At 35.9% G+C, this 16,790-nt stretch overlaps 1 protein-coding gene across 2 annotated transcripts in view; it reads right to left on the reverse strand.

The window, feature by feature from the left end:
• Positions 1 to 7,862: 7,862 nt before the first annotated feature.
• Positions 7,863 to 16,790, reverse strand: part of Themis (thymocyte selection associated) — a 218,005-nt gene continuing 209,077 nt past the window's right edge. Inside the window, exon 6 of one of the 2 annotated variants that reach the window (XM_058581016.1) lies at positions 7,863 to 9,501. The gene's annotated coding sequence lies outside the window, so the exon portion shown is untranslated. The remainder of the gene's footprint in view (positions 9,502 to 16,790) is intronic. The other variant, XM_046449101.2, reaches the window with a different exon arrangement.

Consider the following 16,790-nt stretch of genomic DNA (forward strand, 5'->3'; position numbering starts at 1 on the left):
ATAGAGAAGACAGTAGAATTAATTAGACATTACTATTCCATGTGCATATATGAATACATGACCAACATTATTCCACATCATGTACAATGACAAGAATGGGAAATCATACTCCTTATATATGTATTATGTCAAAATACATTTTACTGTCATATATACATTTTACTGCCATATATAACTAATAAGAACAAATAAAAATACACCTACTGTCATGTATATCTAAAAACAACAAATAAAATACTGCACCTATATTGAATATTTAGTCCTTTTTCTTGACATTACTTCCTAAAGAATGCAGAATAGTGACCGTTTATATAGCATTTACATTGCACTCAGTAATCTAGAGGTGATTTAAATATAGATGAGAATATGTATGTGTTATCTGCAAATTCTATGCTATTTTATATAAATGACTTGAGCATCCACAGATTTTGGTATTCTGAGGGGTGTGGTTCTTACCAATTCCCTGTGCTATCAAGGATTACTGTTTATCTTTTTATACACAAAACAAAATAGTTAACTTATTCAAGCACAAACAACTCTAAAGGAATATAAAATAGATCACATGGTATAATTCCCATTTCCAGAAGAGACAATTTCCATATCTCTCATAAACTCAATTTCTATTTTAAATTTTTAAAATCTAAATGAGAAGTATATGTGGATATGTTTTACATTTTAATACTTTTACATTATAAGCCTTTAATCTATATAAACAATTGTTTTCATGTATGAGAGGTGAGAAATACTATAGCAGACTTCCTCTAGTAGTATATTATTGCACTAATCAAGGATATGAGCACTTAGAAACATTTTTGCTACTATATTACTAACTTACAAATATTACTCTCCACTTATCTTTTCATGCATTGGACATATTCAACCATAGCTTGTAGTTACATCAGAATGCAAACAAAAAATAAATGTCCGGGTTATCTCCAAAAGAATATAAATATTGTACATATTAAGTACTTTAAATACTTAGATAATACAGACTGGAGAGTTTAGCTTTCACTTTTGAATGCTGCACAAGATAAAAAATTGAAACACAATGTGGAAAGCATTTTCTTTCAACAAAAGGGTTTCAGGCATTTTAAGGAACATACTGAAGAAAACGTACTTCTTATCTTTTATTAGCATGTAGGATAAATATAAGAAAATATTTATGAGACCATCCCAATGGAAAAATGCATGCCAGCAAGAAAGCTGAGCAGAAACGTATGCCTAAGAACTGACATATAATTAAATAAAGTGCATACAAGGGATTCTATTATGTATTTTGAGAGAAGTTTGCTGAATATCTTCCCCCACTGTTGTCAGGGTCAAACAGCAATGCTTTCCATGTGTAGTTTTTTTGTTTCTATTTATTATAAAATATTCCATATATACAAAACATACTCCCCACACATACATGTATGTTCATAATGAGAAATATAAAACTGCCAATATATTTTAAGTCCCATAGGCTCTCTAACCTCCTTTCAATATTTACTTGAAGGGTAAGTAGTATTCTGAGATTTATGCTTGTCATTCCATTTCTTTGTCAAATATATACAGTGAACAATTCTAAAGTATAAAGCTTAATGAATTCAAATCTATGTATATCACATATAACTGCAATAAAGAAGAGTAAACTGCATTATTTCATTGTATGATTACACTACACTTATTTGATAGTTTACTGCTAATGGGCATGGGCTGTTTCTAGTATGGAGTTTTGTTAGATTTATACCAAGAGTGGAAATTCTGGGTCATAGGTTACAAAACTGTTTAGTTTTAAATATACTGCCAGTTTTCCATAGTAGATGTACCAGTTTAAACTCCCACCAAAAATATGTGAAATTTGTTTGCTCTATACTAATAAAGTATTCGGAACTTATTCTTGTCACTTAAAAAAAAATTAGCTTCTGCTGAGTTTGTAGTGATATATCTCGTCGGTGTTTTAATTTGTATTTTCCTAAAGACTGCCTGTAATTTTGAGCTCTCTGTCACATGTTTATTAGCACAATTTAGATAGCCTCATTTATGAAGTGTTGTCATAAGTTCTCTACCCTGTCTGAAAACTAGCTTGTCTGCATTTGTTTTAGCTATTTGGGGGAGTTTTTCCTTACATATTGTGGGTAGAATTCTTTGGTTGTATATCTATGATACAAATATTTCTCCCATTCTGTGAGTTCTCATTTAACATACCATTCCTACTTGATTTTCAAATCTTTCTCCTACATTTATTTTCTTTCTTAGTGTACATTCTTCGGATATTCTTATACCAAGGATTCAATTGACTATAAACTTTTTTGTTAATTTACCTGTATAAGTGATTTATTATCATTTTTGAGAGTTACACTGGATTCATTGTTCTTTTATACACACACACACACACACACACATACATGTTGTCGATGGACCTTTATGTTATTTATTTATATGTGTTGCTGAGGATAGAACCCAGTGCCTCACACATGGCTGGAAAGCGCTATACTACTGAGCCACAACCCCAGCCTAGGATTCATTGTTCTTAATGGAAAGCTCCCCTGGACCTAGCACTTAGTTTTCGAGCCTTTGTTTTGAGATTACAGAAGTCTATTGTTGTATATTTTATGCCCAGACTTACTTTTGTTTGTATCTACTCAAATTTCATTGATATGACTTGCTAGGATATCATAATCTAGGTGTATTGGCATAACCCTATACTACTCTCATAGATCTAAACAATGCAGGTGTGGTGGTCTCTGTCATATTCCCATCTAATTTAGCAGTTTGGCCTCACAAAAACTTGATAAAATATGGTAGCTGATAATGGACAAAACCATAAAATAGACCTGATTACAGCTATTGTATTTTCTCTAGATCAGCTTTACAAAGGCTCTATTATATACCATGAAATCTCTGATTTGCCAGTTACACTATTTTTAGTGCCTAAGAAGAAGGATCAAAATAGTTCTTGTGTTCATTTCACCCCAAAGCAATGCTGACTCTCCTGCTTTCTTTCAACATAGCATTTGAAGGTCCAAAATCACTTTGAAACATTGTATTGGACCACTCTATGTCAAATATTATTATATTGACCTGATGTAAGACGTATACAATCCAGGGGCTGTTAGATAAATGCTTCAAAGATTTAAGATGTTACCCTGTGGATAATGCTTTTAGGGTTCCAGTAATCTTGGAATGTCAGGACAACTCCTATAAGAGAAAGGAAGTTATGGCACTTAGTTACTTAAGGGCTGCTATAACAAAATACCTTAGATTGAATAAGTTACAAACAATAAACATGTGTTGCTGTAAGTTACAATTCTGGAATCTGGAAAGAGCAAGGTAAAGGTACATACATATATGTTGTCTGGTCAGGGCTTATTCTGCTCCTAGATGGCACATCTTGATATGTTCTCACATGGCAAAAGTGGGGAGAGGTGGTTCCCTAAGTGCCTTTAATATGGACAGTAATACATTCATGAGAATGGAGCCCTCATGATTTACAATTCCCAAAGACCCCCCACACACACACACTTAATATTAATATTATCGGGTTGGGTATCAGGTTCCAAAATATGAACTGACAATTTGCATGGTGAGACCACTGATTACTGGAGACGAGTTCTGCTCCCTCAGTGTTGAAGCATAACACAACAGAAGTACACCAAGGCAAGCATATAAATCGGGGTTTATTTAAAAAGGGGTAACATAGGCTTCTCCTAGGAGGGACAAGAGGGCCATAGCTTGTATCCCGGTATCCCAAGAAGTGAGGTGTTCTGCCTTTTTATATAGCTGAGGTTTCCTTTGTTCTCCTGCCCTCTTCCCCTTATCTTTCTCTTTCCTGTTTTCATGAGTAGGCCCAGGAAATGCTCAGTGGGATGACCAAGAGGTGGGAACCAGGTGGGCTGAAGAGGGAAGGGCAGGATGGAGCAGCCCAGGACACGTCAATTAACAATTTTATAACTCCCTCTAGGGAGGGGCTATTCCTGGGACAGGTTACCTTAGCAATAGGTGGAGCAGGGGCAGGTTATCTTGATAGGGTGGTGGAAGGGCTCTGAAGGTATTTCAGTCCCTCAGAGGGCAGTCTCCAACTTCCCAGACTCACTCAAATTGTCCTCCTTGATCTGACCTGACTCAATTGACCTATCTATACTGACTGCCCGTCTAATTCTGGCTTCAATGGGACCCAAACCAAAAAAAGGTACTACTTCAGGTCACATCTGTGGTTTGAGAGGACTTGCATCTCCCCTATATAATATAAAATACCCAATGGTACTAGAATTATTTGGTGGTAGATAGTAAATGAAAACTCTAGCAAGCCCTAACAGAATAATTACTGTGTAGTCCCAGGAAAGTTGTCACAACATTTTATGGCAAAGCTCTCTACCATCTGAAAGGCAGCTGTCACCATGCTACTGGGCCCTGGCAGACTATCTTAAGACTGCAGCTGCCCTCATAGCTTCTATGAGACACACCAATTTTCTAGGTGAGGAAATTCCTATAAGATAGAAGTGTCATATCTTGTACTGGGGTTAAGCAGGTTAAGATGATACAAATGAGCCATGTGAATGAGTGACTAAACCCTTAAGTTACCAACTACTATTATTCCCACAAGACACTACGGAGTTCATAGTAAGGTTCTTATAAAAGTTGATAAAATAAACTTCAATGACTAATGTCTAAGATGATTAATCATACACCTACAATGCACTTATAAGATGAAGGATAAAGATATCTTCAGAAGAGGATGTAGTTATGCCTATAAGAGTGAGCAGAAAGTATAAATTTTGGATAGCACATTTTGGTGTTTATCCAAGAGCATCCACTGCAGAGGATGCACCGTGAAATCAATTAAACAAGATGACTCAATCTCTAGGTAATCAATCAACCTTTCTAGGTAGTCACTTCAGAACTATGCAAAGGAGTCCTGAGTAGAGTAAGAATGGTGGCTGATAGGAAGGTAGTTTTGGGGCCAGCAACATGAACTCTTTCTTCCAAAAGTTGATGTAGCTATTGAAACTGTAAGTTGTTTAAATTCCTGCACCAAGACCAACTAACGGTAAGCACTATCTCCCTGATACGGTACCATATTTTGAAGACGCCACCTGGATATTTGGCAACAACTTTATTACCCTGGACTCCTTCCATCTAGGTTTTGTACTAACAGGAATCAACACCTATTCCAAGTATGCATTTACCCTCCATTTACACAGTGCCTTAGCCAGCACCCTGCATCTGAGGGCTTGCAGAATTTCTTTTCTCCCAATATGAGATCTGCATAATATTGCTTCAAGGGGACATGCTCTTGAGATTTGTTTGTCCTTTATATACCAAATCATCCAGAGACTGCTGACCTTCTGGAATTGAGAGGAACGCTTGAAGGCTGAACTGATCATCTGATCATCCCCAGCATGATCCTGTGGGGATGAGGCTGGAAAGATGAGTTTGGGCTTGTCATGATACCACCCATTTGCTTAGATTCTTTTGTACTATTATTTTGCACTTCCACACTCTTAGGAACACTCTTTCAAAAAACACTGAACAAAAAAATATCTACCCTAGTCTATGTTTCTAGGGAACCTAATTTAAGACAACAAGAACTAGACAGGTATTTGTTATGGCACATGATTGGAAGTGGGGAGGAAATAGCTAATGGGAAAAAAAAGATGCACGTTCCTAACAATAAAAAGACTTGTCTTAACATTTCACATCTTGTTTAGGGTGAAATATATTTTTCATGCAATTATAACTGGTAAATATATTTAAGACTTAAAAATTGTCAAGCAAAGCTCTAAGCACTTTGCATGTATTTATTCACCAAGTTTTCACAAGTAACCTATGATGTAGATTCTATTTTCAACCCAGTTTTACACACCAAGGAATCTGAAGCAGAAGGAAGTTGTCAAACTTCTCCAAGGAAACCTAATAATCAGCTGAGACAGAATTCAGACCTGACCAGTCTGAAATTATCTCTCATATATTTTATTTAAAATTCTCATCAGTTTATTCAGCAAATATATAAATGAACATCAAATATCTGTCAGGCACTATTCTAAGTGCCCAAGTAGACTGGACAAACCAAACAGAAATCCCTGCCTTCAGGGAGTTTACATTGATGTGTAAAGGAAACAAAAATAAACTAGACATGTAAAATATATAGTAAGTGAAATGCATTATGAAGAAAATTAAAAGAAGGAAGGAGATGGAAAAGACCAGGTAGGGTTGAGGTTTCAGTTTGATAAAGTATGGTCAGGGCAGACAGCACTGAGATGACAACATGTGGGTAAAAACTTTAAGAAAGTGAGTGAATGACTTTCATGAAACACCAAGCAAAAACATTCCAGGCAGGAAGGAGTACAAACGCAAAGGCCCTGAGGCAGGACCAATCCTGTCCTGGCTGATGAATAATGCCAAGATCAAGTTACTTTAAAAGTGAAAAGAGAACATCGGAGAGAAGTAGCCAGAGGGATAGCAGGAATAGATCATGTAGGATCAGGATCCTTTTAGGAATCTGAGTGAGATATGCAGTGACTGTGTTACCTGTAGCACAGTTTTTAATAAGATCATTGTGACTACTGCAGTAAGAATAGAATGACAGGTAGCAAGGGAAATAATGCAGAGAACAATTACAGAGTTATTGTAGTAACCTGAGAAATGATTGATGCTTGGACCATAGTAGAAGTGGAAACAGAAAAAAGTGGTAAAATTTTGGAAATGTTTTGTAGTGAATTTAGAAGAATGCTTTCTTGCTGTTTGATTCCAGTTTTAGTATTACAACCTATCAATCTATATTTATATAACAATTATTGCTCTTTCCTTCAACACATTTTGTGTATTCTCTTCCTTTCAGAAGTCACTTGGATCAGAAACCTTTGGATAAATATCTAGAAGTTACATTAAATATTGACTCAAATCTTACAACAGTTCTTTCAATTAAAGTCCTTGTTATAAGAGTTTAGGCAGCTCCTCTCAAGGAATCAAATTCTTCTCTATTTCTCACTTCCTTTATATTTTCATTCCTCAAACTGACTGAATTATGAAGAAGGAAACATTATTAATTTATAGCATTAATAACAGGTAGTCTTAGGATCTATCTATGCAGCATACCCATACTGCAAAATTTAGTCATTGGTGATTGGGCCCAGCACTGTAGGGCCATTGGAGATGAGGAGAGCATGGAAAATTATTCTGTCTTGACTTCTTTGACACCTGCAGCCTTGTCCTTAGGAATGAAAAATTATTTCAACCCTAGTTTTTTTAGTCAGCTTTTTCACTGCTGTGACTAAAAAAATCCAACAAGAACAATTTTAGAGGAGCAAGGATGTTTTGAGGGGCTTATAGTTTCAGAAGTCATGGTCCATGGACAGCCAGCTCCATTCCTCGGGGCTTGAGGTAAGGAAGAACACCATGGTTGAAGACTGTGGTAGAGGGAAGCAGCTCACATGGTGATCAGGAACAGAGAGAGAAAGAGATTTCACTCAACAGATAAAAAATATATACCCCAAAGGCATGCCCCTAGGGACTCACCTTCTTCAACCATAACCTACCTACCTATAGCTACCACTCAGTTAATCCCATCATGGGATTCATGTACTGATTGGGATAAAGCTCTCATAACCCAATTATTGCTCTTGTAAACATTCTTGCATTGTCCAGGTATTGGGGAACACCTAATATCTAAACCATAACACTAGATAAATAATTTTTAATTTAATAATTATAGGGAGTTGATTATTTTGAACATGGCAGAGAACACATATTGATGAAAATTATAAAATTTATTTTCAATTTTCTAATGTCTTCCATAGGTGAGCACAAAGTTTATTATAATTTTAATATAAGACAATTGGAAACACAGTATGAAAAATTGTTTTATTAGTTTTTGACTTCCAACAAAAAATTTGATGATTTATAATCAAAATAGTATATGCATTGTCTCAATTTATAATCAAAGAATTATACTTACTAAAAGTAGAAATCTAATTATTCTCCTATATCAAATTAAAAATAATAATAAATATCCTCTATTTGAAAAACATCAAATCCTATGAGTCCAAAAACACCTTGGTGCAGTTTTCTACAGCTATGGGATTGAGTGGCCATCTCTTTTGTCTTCAAAATTAGACTTTGAAAATGTGTTGTTCTTATGGGCATAAACAGATAAAATAAACAGAAGCCAAATCATCTCATATAACTTCAGAAATTGTAGATAATAAGTGATATTACCACAATCTAATCACTAAACAATCTTTAGGTTACTGGAAATCAGGATTTATTGCAACTTTAAATGAAAAAAAAATTTAAAGATAAGGGAAGTAAGCTACCTCGGAATATAAACACTGAAGCAAAGATCACTAACTGTAATTTATTTTTCCCCCTGTGGAAAGTTGTGTCATGATTTATTGTTCTCAGATACTCTTTGGTGCTAAATCATCTAATAAGTTCTCCATATAGTCCAAGTTGATTATGAGTTGAAGTGAGTTTTTATAAGGAGTATGACCTATATAAAAAAAAAAAGTCTAAGGCTTTGTACGTAACTTTAACCAAATAAATTCTGTCTCTTCATTTTCACAGGGAAAAAAATAACATTTCTATATACTTCATGCCTAATAAGATAAATTGTCAAATGTGATTGCTCTTAAAGTCATTTTTACAGATCTACAACTTTAAGTGTTATTCTAATATACAATAATTAGATCACTGTGGCTTCCAGTCACCCAAATATCTTATATTTTATTACTATTCTATTGCCCTTCTATTTGCACCAAATATTATGATTACCTAAATTGTTTTCCTACAATTCTAGTAAACATCAATATAAAGAATTATCTAATATATAGTACACAAAATAATAAGGCATAATACATTAAAGACATAAACTCAGGATTTTCAGAAGCTAGAGGAAGAAGTTTTGGAAAATTTCTACAATTCACAAAGGCTTTGACTATTGAGATTCCAAAACATTTATTTACAGTGCATTTATAAAACAAACTCCTAAACAAACTCATTTCCACAGTTCTCAGGGAATCACATAAGAAACCTGGGTATTTTAAATCATTCTCAGATATGATTATTTCTTTAAGTTAGTCTTAGAATAATGGCAAAATAAATTATAGAAAAAAGGATAAAAATACGTGGAGAGCTAGCGTCCTATTTTTAACCAATTTTACATAGAAATTGAAGTACAAAAATATTTTCACTTGCTTAATTATTGGTAGTGGAAACCAGAGACTCAAAACTGTTCACATTAAATAAACATGCCTAGTGATGAGACAATACATACAGATTTTGGCACAACAAAATAGTCTATGTGAATTCCATATCATAGAGCTCTCTTTGAGTTTTATCTGTTAAAATTTTAAGATTGTTCTCTCTTTGCAGTGGCTAGTGAAAATTCTCCTGGCGTCCTTTGGGGATAGTTGGTTTTCAGCTCAAGGCAAGGTTCCATTTCCTTTGCAACATTTATGTTCACTGCCCAAGTGGCTTCCATCACATCTTGTTATTTTTGATGTTTTTCATTTTTGAAGATTTCTACAAGTAAAGAAAAGAAAAGAGGGGTCCATCAAAAATACGTATTGAATCCATCCAGGAAGGAAACCATCTGCTTTCAAGTACTCTTTGTAAGAGACTCACATGCATATGCTTTTCAGAAATAATTGGGAACCAAATAAGAAGAGCCAAAATATAAAATAAAATAAATGGAAGAGATGCAAATTCTGCAGATATTTGGTAGACATTTCTATGAGATAGGAGATAATACATAATTCCATTCCTAAAGTGTTTTTCAGTTGACAGAATGCTTTTCCATGCATTTTAGTTTATCCTCATTACAACTCTATTTTATGGGCAGTGCAAGGTAGGCCACAGTAAAGTTGTGACCTGCCAAACAAGTATACAGCTAGTAAGGGGTTGAAGCTGATGGTGATCTAAAAATATCTGATTCCAGATCAACACTCTGGCTGATGTCCTAGACCTGCAGAATATAACCACAGAGCAGGGAGTGGGCATCTGTACATGGGAAATTGAAGGTGGAGCTATAGGTCTCAAGCATAAGCTGCATGATGTAAAGCTCTGAGTTAACCTGTAGGCAAACCTGACACTAATACAATGTCCTTCCAGACTTTCAAGTACAGCAAATAGGAATTCCATCCTCCATTCCTTCCCACCAGGGCTTTGTGAAGAATGAGGATGAGTGCTTAAAAAGCCCCACTAGCAAACACTACAGTGGTCAAGAGGCACAGAGGACCAGAAACCTCCGGTTTGCCCATACCTTGATCATCCTAAAGACCATTTGAGTGCTGGCCACTTAAATGGACAGGAGCTCTCTTTATCTTTTGCTCCTGAATAGTCATGACCTAAAACAGCCTCCTTCCTTCCTTCCTTCCTTCCTTCCTTCCTTCCTTCCTTCCTTCCTTCCTTCCTTCTTTCCTTCTTTCCTTCCTTCCTTCCTTCCTTTCTTCTGTTTACCTCCCTTCCTTTCCTTTATCCTTTGAATTCTTTCTCTGCCACTAATAGTAGCATAATCAAAAGTAAGTTATCTAACCCTGTGGGCCTATTATTCATCTTTAAAAACAGGAGAGGGGCAGGGATAATAATGCCTATTTTATGAAGCTGCTACAAAAATTAAATAGATCTATAAATACAAAGAGCCTAAAACTGTCTCAATAACTCTTAGTAATTTTTATGAGTCATGTGAAACACAAAAATAAAATACACAGCTTTGTGACTTCTGAGGAGTTCACAGACTAATTGAGAGAAAAAAAAATTGATGTCAAAATAGAATTTTTCTGAACATGTGAACCTTCCTAATGACAAGAATTTACTTTCTTTGTCAATAACACTTCTCTGTGTTAACTGGGGCTGGAGTCTGGGTCATCAGTGGCTGATGGGGAAGATAGCCAGGGCCTTGTGTCCTCTTTCATTTAAGTCTCTCTCCTCATGATCCCCCAACTGCTGTCTTCAGATCTTTTAGATCTTTCTTAAATCACAAATATCAATACAACTAGCCACTGTAGAATATACATTATAGATAAAAGAAACAAGATTTTTAGGCAGTAGGCCCAGATTTAATTCCCACTTCTATTAGTTACTATCTTTAAGATTGTATCTTCCAAAAGGGATAACAACAGTATTTCTTACTTCACAATGTTGCTTTTCTTGCTGGGGGGAGATAAGGAAAAATGAAATAGATATATTGTATTACAAAGAAACAGAATCTGAGGACTTAGTTCTGATTCCTGAGACTACAACTCAATGACGGTGCGTTTTGAGGAATCTCTGAATTTCATTTCCTTATCAGTGAATGAAGTTTGATAATAATAACAACTGAATCATTGAGTTGAAGAAATATCAAATGAAATAATGGATCTGCAAGTGCTTTGTAAAACATAAAGTGCTACCGAAATATTACCTGCTATTACCATCTCACATGCACATAAAACTATTATAGGCCTGTGGTTAGAAAGTTCAATCTGTCATCTTGACAGTTATTAGTCTCACTCTCCCTTGTCAATAAGCTGATTTAAGATAGTACATAGTCAAGTAGAAAAACAGGAAGTGAGGAAATTAGAATAAATATGTTATTTCAAGGTGAGATAATGGGATTAACCATGTGAATTTTAGAGGGGGCTTTTTAAGTCACTCTCCCCTTCCTGAGCTGGCCCTATCATTAGCTAAGTGGGGATCTTCTACATAATATCCATACTCTGGTGGCCAGCTTATGGATACAGCAGAAGAGTTCACATAGGCTGGAAATCCTGTTCCTCATCACATTAACTTTCAAGAAATCTCAAAATGTGAAGGAACTGTTTTTTCACACAATTATTTGTTTTTAAACCCAAATTCATTTGAAACGCTTCTCTTTTTGAGGAATTCATCATCCATTCCTTTTGGAAGTATCCCAAGTTCAACCAGAGGTGGTTTCTTAAACTGCATTAAATATTTACCAAACCAAATGCTTAGATGATAAATTAACTGAGGAATGCGGAGTCATATAGACTAAGTTCCATGAAGAGCAAGCCAAACACTTCAGCTATAGAAAAACAGGCTGAGTTTTATTTCATTTTTCTCTGTAAGACATATAAGCTAAAGAAGTGCCCTTTGATAGTCAGAATACATACTCTTATAAAAATAACCTGTTGTTCAGGCCACAAAATGAAGTTATAAGCATAAAATCAGAGGGGTAATTCTTTGAACAAGAAGATTGAAGTGAAAGAATATCTCCATTTCCTCATATTTTAGAGGAATCAAATTCAAGTATATCTAAAATTGATTTGCATTCCCTTTTAAAGCCGACATTTCCTAAAGTGTTAATTTGAATCCATGCTTTTCACACCTCATGCTCCCTCTTGGGAACTTTGAGTGCCAGACTCCTAAAGTTGCTCAATCTGATGTAGAACAGTAAAACCTGCAGTCAGCCAGGCACCTTCTGTGATTGCATTCTATTCTGAATATTTCATGGAATCTATCTTCAACAGTTTCAACAGGATTTCCATCTATCTTCTCCTATCTGTACCAACCACCTACTTTCCTTTCTTTAGTACCTTTTGTAATGACATTGTTGGCTGAGTCTGAATAAACAAATGGTACACATTATTAGCTGCTGTATTGTTTCCCTCATTTGCAGTGATTAAGTGGGTACTGTACCATTGTTCAGAGATGAGTCATATTTGTACTCCTGGCAACTGTTTTTGCCTACAGAAAATACAATTAGATAATTACAAAATAGAAGTCTGGGGTTTATTTCTTTATTCGGTGTTGAGAACCTATAACAGGTCAGATGCTTCCTATAGGAGACAGCACCGAAAGCCATAATATGATCAGTAGAAGAAGATTAAACCAATTAGAGAAAGCAGCCTTGGTGAGCCTTCAGGATGGAACTCCTTGGAGTTTTTGAGAATCAGGTATGTGGCTGACACAACTAAAGCCATGGGATGGGGGAGGAGTGGAGAGGCTACTATGAATTCTGAGAGGAATTCTATGATTTGGCAAAGGTTTGATCACATTTACTCTGGCTTTTGTGTTGAGAATGGACACTATGGTACAAGGGCGGAAGCAAATAGACTAGTGGGGAAGACACTATAAAAATCCTGATGCGATGATGGTTGATTGTAGTGCATGACTTGGACTAAGTTGATAGAAGTGGATTAGAAAGGAAGTGGTCATATTTGAGATATCATTGAAAATTAAGTCAGTAGTATCTTGCCAGTGGAGTACATGTGATAAGAGACAATTTAAGAAAGAGGATTCACAACTCTTTTATTGCATTATTTTTCAAAATGGTTCATAGACACCCTGCATCAGCATCTCCTGAGAAATATGCTGAAATTGTTTCCTGGTACAGTTTAGGACCTCTGAATCAGACTCTCTAGAGTAAAGGTTAGTAAACTTTTTCTCTAAAGAACAAGAGAACAAACATGTCACAACTATTCAGCTTTATGGACAGAGCACTGAAATAGAGACAATATGTAAATGAATGAATGTGGCTAGGTTTCAATAAAACTTTATTTATAGACATTGAAATTTTAATTTTCTGTAAATCAGAAAGTATAATCTAATATATAGATTGTATGTTTATGTTTTTAAACCATTAAGAAGAATAAAATGTTTTAGCTTCTGGGCTTTACAAAAACAGGCAATGGCATAGTTTTGACTGAAAACATGAATGTTGAAAAATCCTAAATAAGTGTTTTTAACATTATTGTTAAGTTTTTTTTTTTAATTTACAAAAACTCTTCTGTAAGGTAGACATTTTTTACTCTAATTTTAAATATTGCAAAACAAAATCACAAAGAATGAGTCATTCTTTGAATTAGAGTTCATTCAGTCTTGTGTCCGCCTGGTTACAAAGCCTTTTCAAATTCCACTGTACCCCACCACCTTGTGGAATATTCTTCCAGTGGATAATGATTCTGTTCAACCACAGCCTGAGTGGGAAGTAGAGTGAAAAGGAAAAGAAAAACATTGCTTTGTCTTGAGAAGTTTCTTTTTTCTTTTAATACTGTATATGGCTTTGCTTTTATAATTAACATTCTGCTGATGAGAGCTCCCATTGGTGAAGGCTGACGAGGAGGCTTGCCACAAAGAGCAAGCACTGCAGGAAATAAATTAATCTCCAGGGAAGAAGAGGGGCAAAGTTGTCAGTGCTCACACAACTGCCTAATAGGAAATGATATTTCAAAACTGTTCAAACAATAAGATGACTATGCTTCTCCCTCTAACATATTCTTAAAACATTCAAACTTCTGAGAAGAGGGTTGCTATTAAGATGAAGGATGATCATATAAAATTTTAAAGTCATAGGAAGTATGTTGTATCTATGACAGCATTCCCTAAAAGTGTAAAGGGAAGGGAATGATATCATTATTCTGTTTATATGATGAAAAATCTGCATTGATATTAAATTGAAGGAAGAAACAATATCCTATTATACAATTTATGAAAAGCAAGAAGTGAGAAGCTTGAAGGCTGCAAACATAAAGAAAGGACAATGACATGATGTTAATAATCCTGATTTAATCAGCATACATTGCATATGGCGTATTGAAATGCCACACTGTAACCCGTAAATAAGTACAAAATAAAAATAAATGATTAAAAAATTAAAAAAAAATAGAACTATCATTTGGCTCAACAATTAAAAAATTAGCATGAAAGCCATACTGGCTTTTTTGTTTGCCAAATTAAAGTTCTCCTTTTTTTTTTTTTTTTTTTTTTTGGTATTGGAGATTGAACTCAGGGACACTCAGCACTCAATTACTAAGCCACATCCCCAGTCCTATTTTGTATTTTATTTAGAGACAGGGTCTCATTGAGTATCTTAGTGCCTTGCTTTTTGCTGAGGGAGGCTTTGAACTCGTGATCCTCCTGCCTCAGCCACCTGAGCCTCTGCGATTACAGACTTGGACCACTGGGCCATGCAAAGTTATCCAATATTCTGAATGACAAGATTTCTAGTTTTTAGCATAAAAATAACTATTGGACTTAGAAAACTATTTATAATAACAGTGGACCATAGTTATTCCTCTATTAAAACTGAGAAACCATAATGTATTTTATGATAATGTTATTGAAAGTAACTGACTTTGGATAGTATATAATCAGGTATTTGATCAAGGTCTTAATATGGATCCCCACCTTATCTAATTATCTAGTCCTAAGAGGGAACTGATTTATGTTAAGGTTTTGATATGGGGGTGTCCCTTCAAAACTTCATGTGCCTCTGCAGGAATACTGAGAGGGCAAATAATTAGATTATGAGAGATGTAAATTAATCAGTCCATCCTTTTTTGAATGGACAGAGTGGGTGGTAACTATAGTGAGGTGGGGCATGACTAGAGGAGGCGGATCACTTGAGGCATTCTCTGGAAGGGCTGTTCTTCCCTGTAGCTCCTTTCTCCCAGTCTACTTCACAACCCTACCATGAGCTCAGTGGCTTTCCTCTGCTGGGTCCTTCCCCCATTATGTGCTCCTCTCTCTGGGCCCAGAGACATGGAGTCAGCTATGTATGGACTGAGATCTCTGAAACTGAATGCCAGATTAACTTCTCCTTCTTTAAGTTGTACTTGTCATGTGTTATCGTTATGGTGACAAGAAGCTAACTAAAACAGAGATTGGTACTGAGAAGTGTTGCAGCTATAAAAACTAACCTGACCATGTGGTTCAGAAGCTTTTGGAAATAGTTTGCAGAAGATACTTGGAAATGTTTGGAAATGCAGGTTGGAAAAGCCTTAGAATGTTGTAATTGGAGTTTAATTGGCAATTCTAGAGAGAGCTCAAAAGAGCAGAATAAAGGTAGGACTGCAGAATGCACTTATGAAGTTTTAGAGGGAAATGAAGACTCTACTAGGAATTCAAGTAGAGGTCACCATTAATGTTAAAGAACGTGTCTATATTTTCCCCTTGTACTGAGATTCTGAGTGAGGTTTTATTTTTAAATGATGAAATATTTAATCTGGTGGAGAAAATTGCAAGGTAGCATGCTAAGAGCCATAGCCAAATAGTAATGATGCATGGCATTTTTGGTTGAAAGGTGATGCTAGCAAGCCATTGAGATGATATGATTATGTTAAGATCTGCATTCAAATGGATATTAGATCCCTGCTGTCCACCTTGGCCTGCTACTTTGGAGCTCTAGCAGGACTCCCAAAGAGTTCCCATTGGTTGGGAAAGTGCGGTAGGAGGGAATTCCGGAGGAGGAATTTCCTGTTGGGGTAGTGTGGCCGGAGATAACACCACGTGTGTGGGTTGGCAATTTTCCCGGGAGCATACAGGGTATTGGCGGGAGTTTTAAAAATAAAGTTTGTTCCTGTTTGAGTGGCTCGTGATTTTGTGCCCAGCCAGACTGCGGCAGTAGCACAGCATTCAGTCAGTGGCATGGATATTACTGGCAACTTTTAGCCAGGTTTACTAGGAGAATTGGGAACTGAAGGAAGAGTTTAAGGATTTTAAAAACTTGCCATTTGGCCAGAAAAGTAAAGTAAAGCTGGGGCCAAGGAAGCTGTGCTTGAAGAGATTACAACCCTTAAGAGATGCTAAGTACTTTGCTCAGAAACCACATGCTTTGATGGCATCTCAGGTATTTGTAAGGTCACACCCACAGGCTCCAGGGTACATAAGCCAAAATCCCTCCGAAAGGAGATCATGAGATCACAATGATTCCCTGCTCATACAGTGGGGCCTAGGAACTCTTTTCACCATACTGAGTTGAGCAGACACTCAGAGGCAACTACAGATAGGATGCCAGGTGGCCCAAGTATTGTGCAAGTTGTCATCTACATGGTGCTGGTTTTACAGAAATGCAGGTTGCTGGAGTTAAGGGG

This window comes from Marmota monax, unplaced genomic scaffold (assembly GCF_021218885.2).
Source record: "Marmota monax isolate L192 unplaced genomic scaffold, Marmota_monax_Labrador192_F-V1.1 WCK01_AAM20220418_F8-fsc00030, whole genome shotgun sequence".
NCBI lineage: Eukaryota > Metazoa > Chordata > Mammalia > Rodentia > Sciuridae > Marmota > Marmota monax.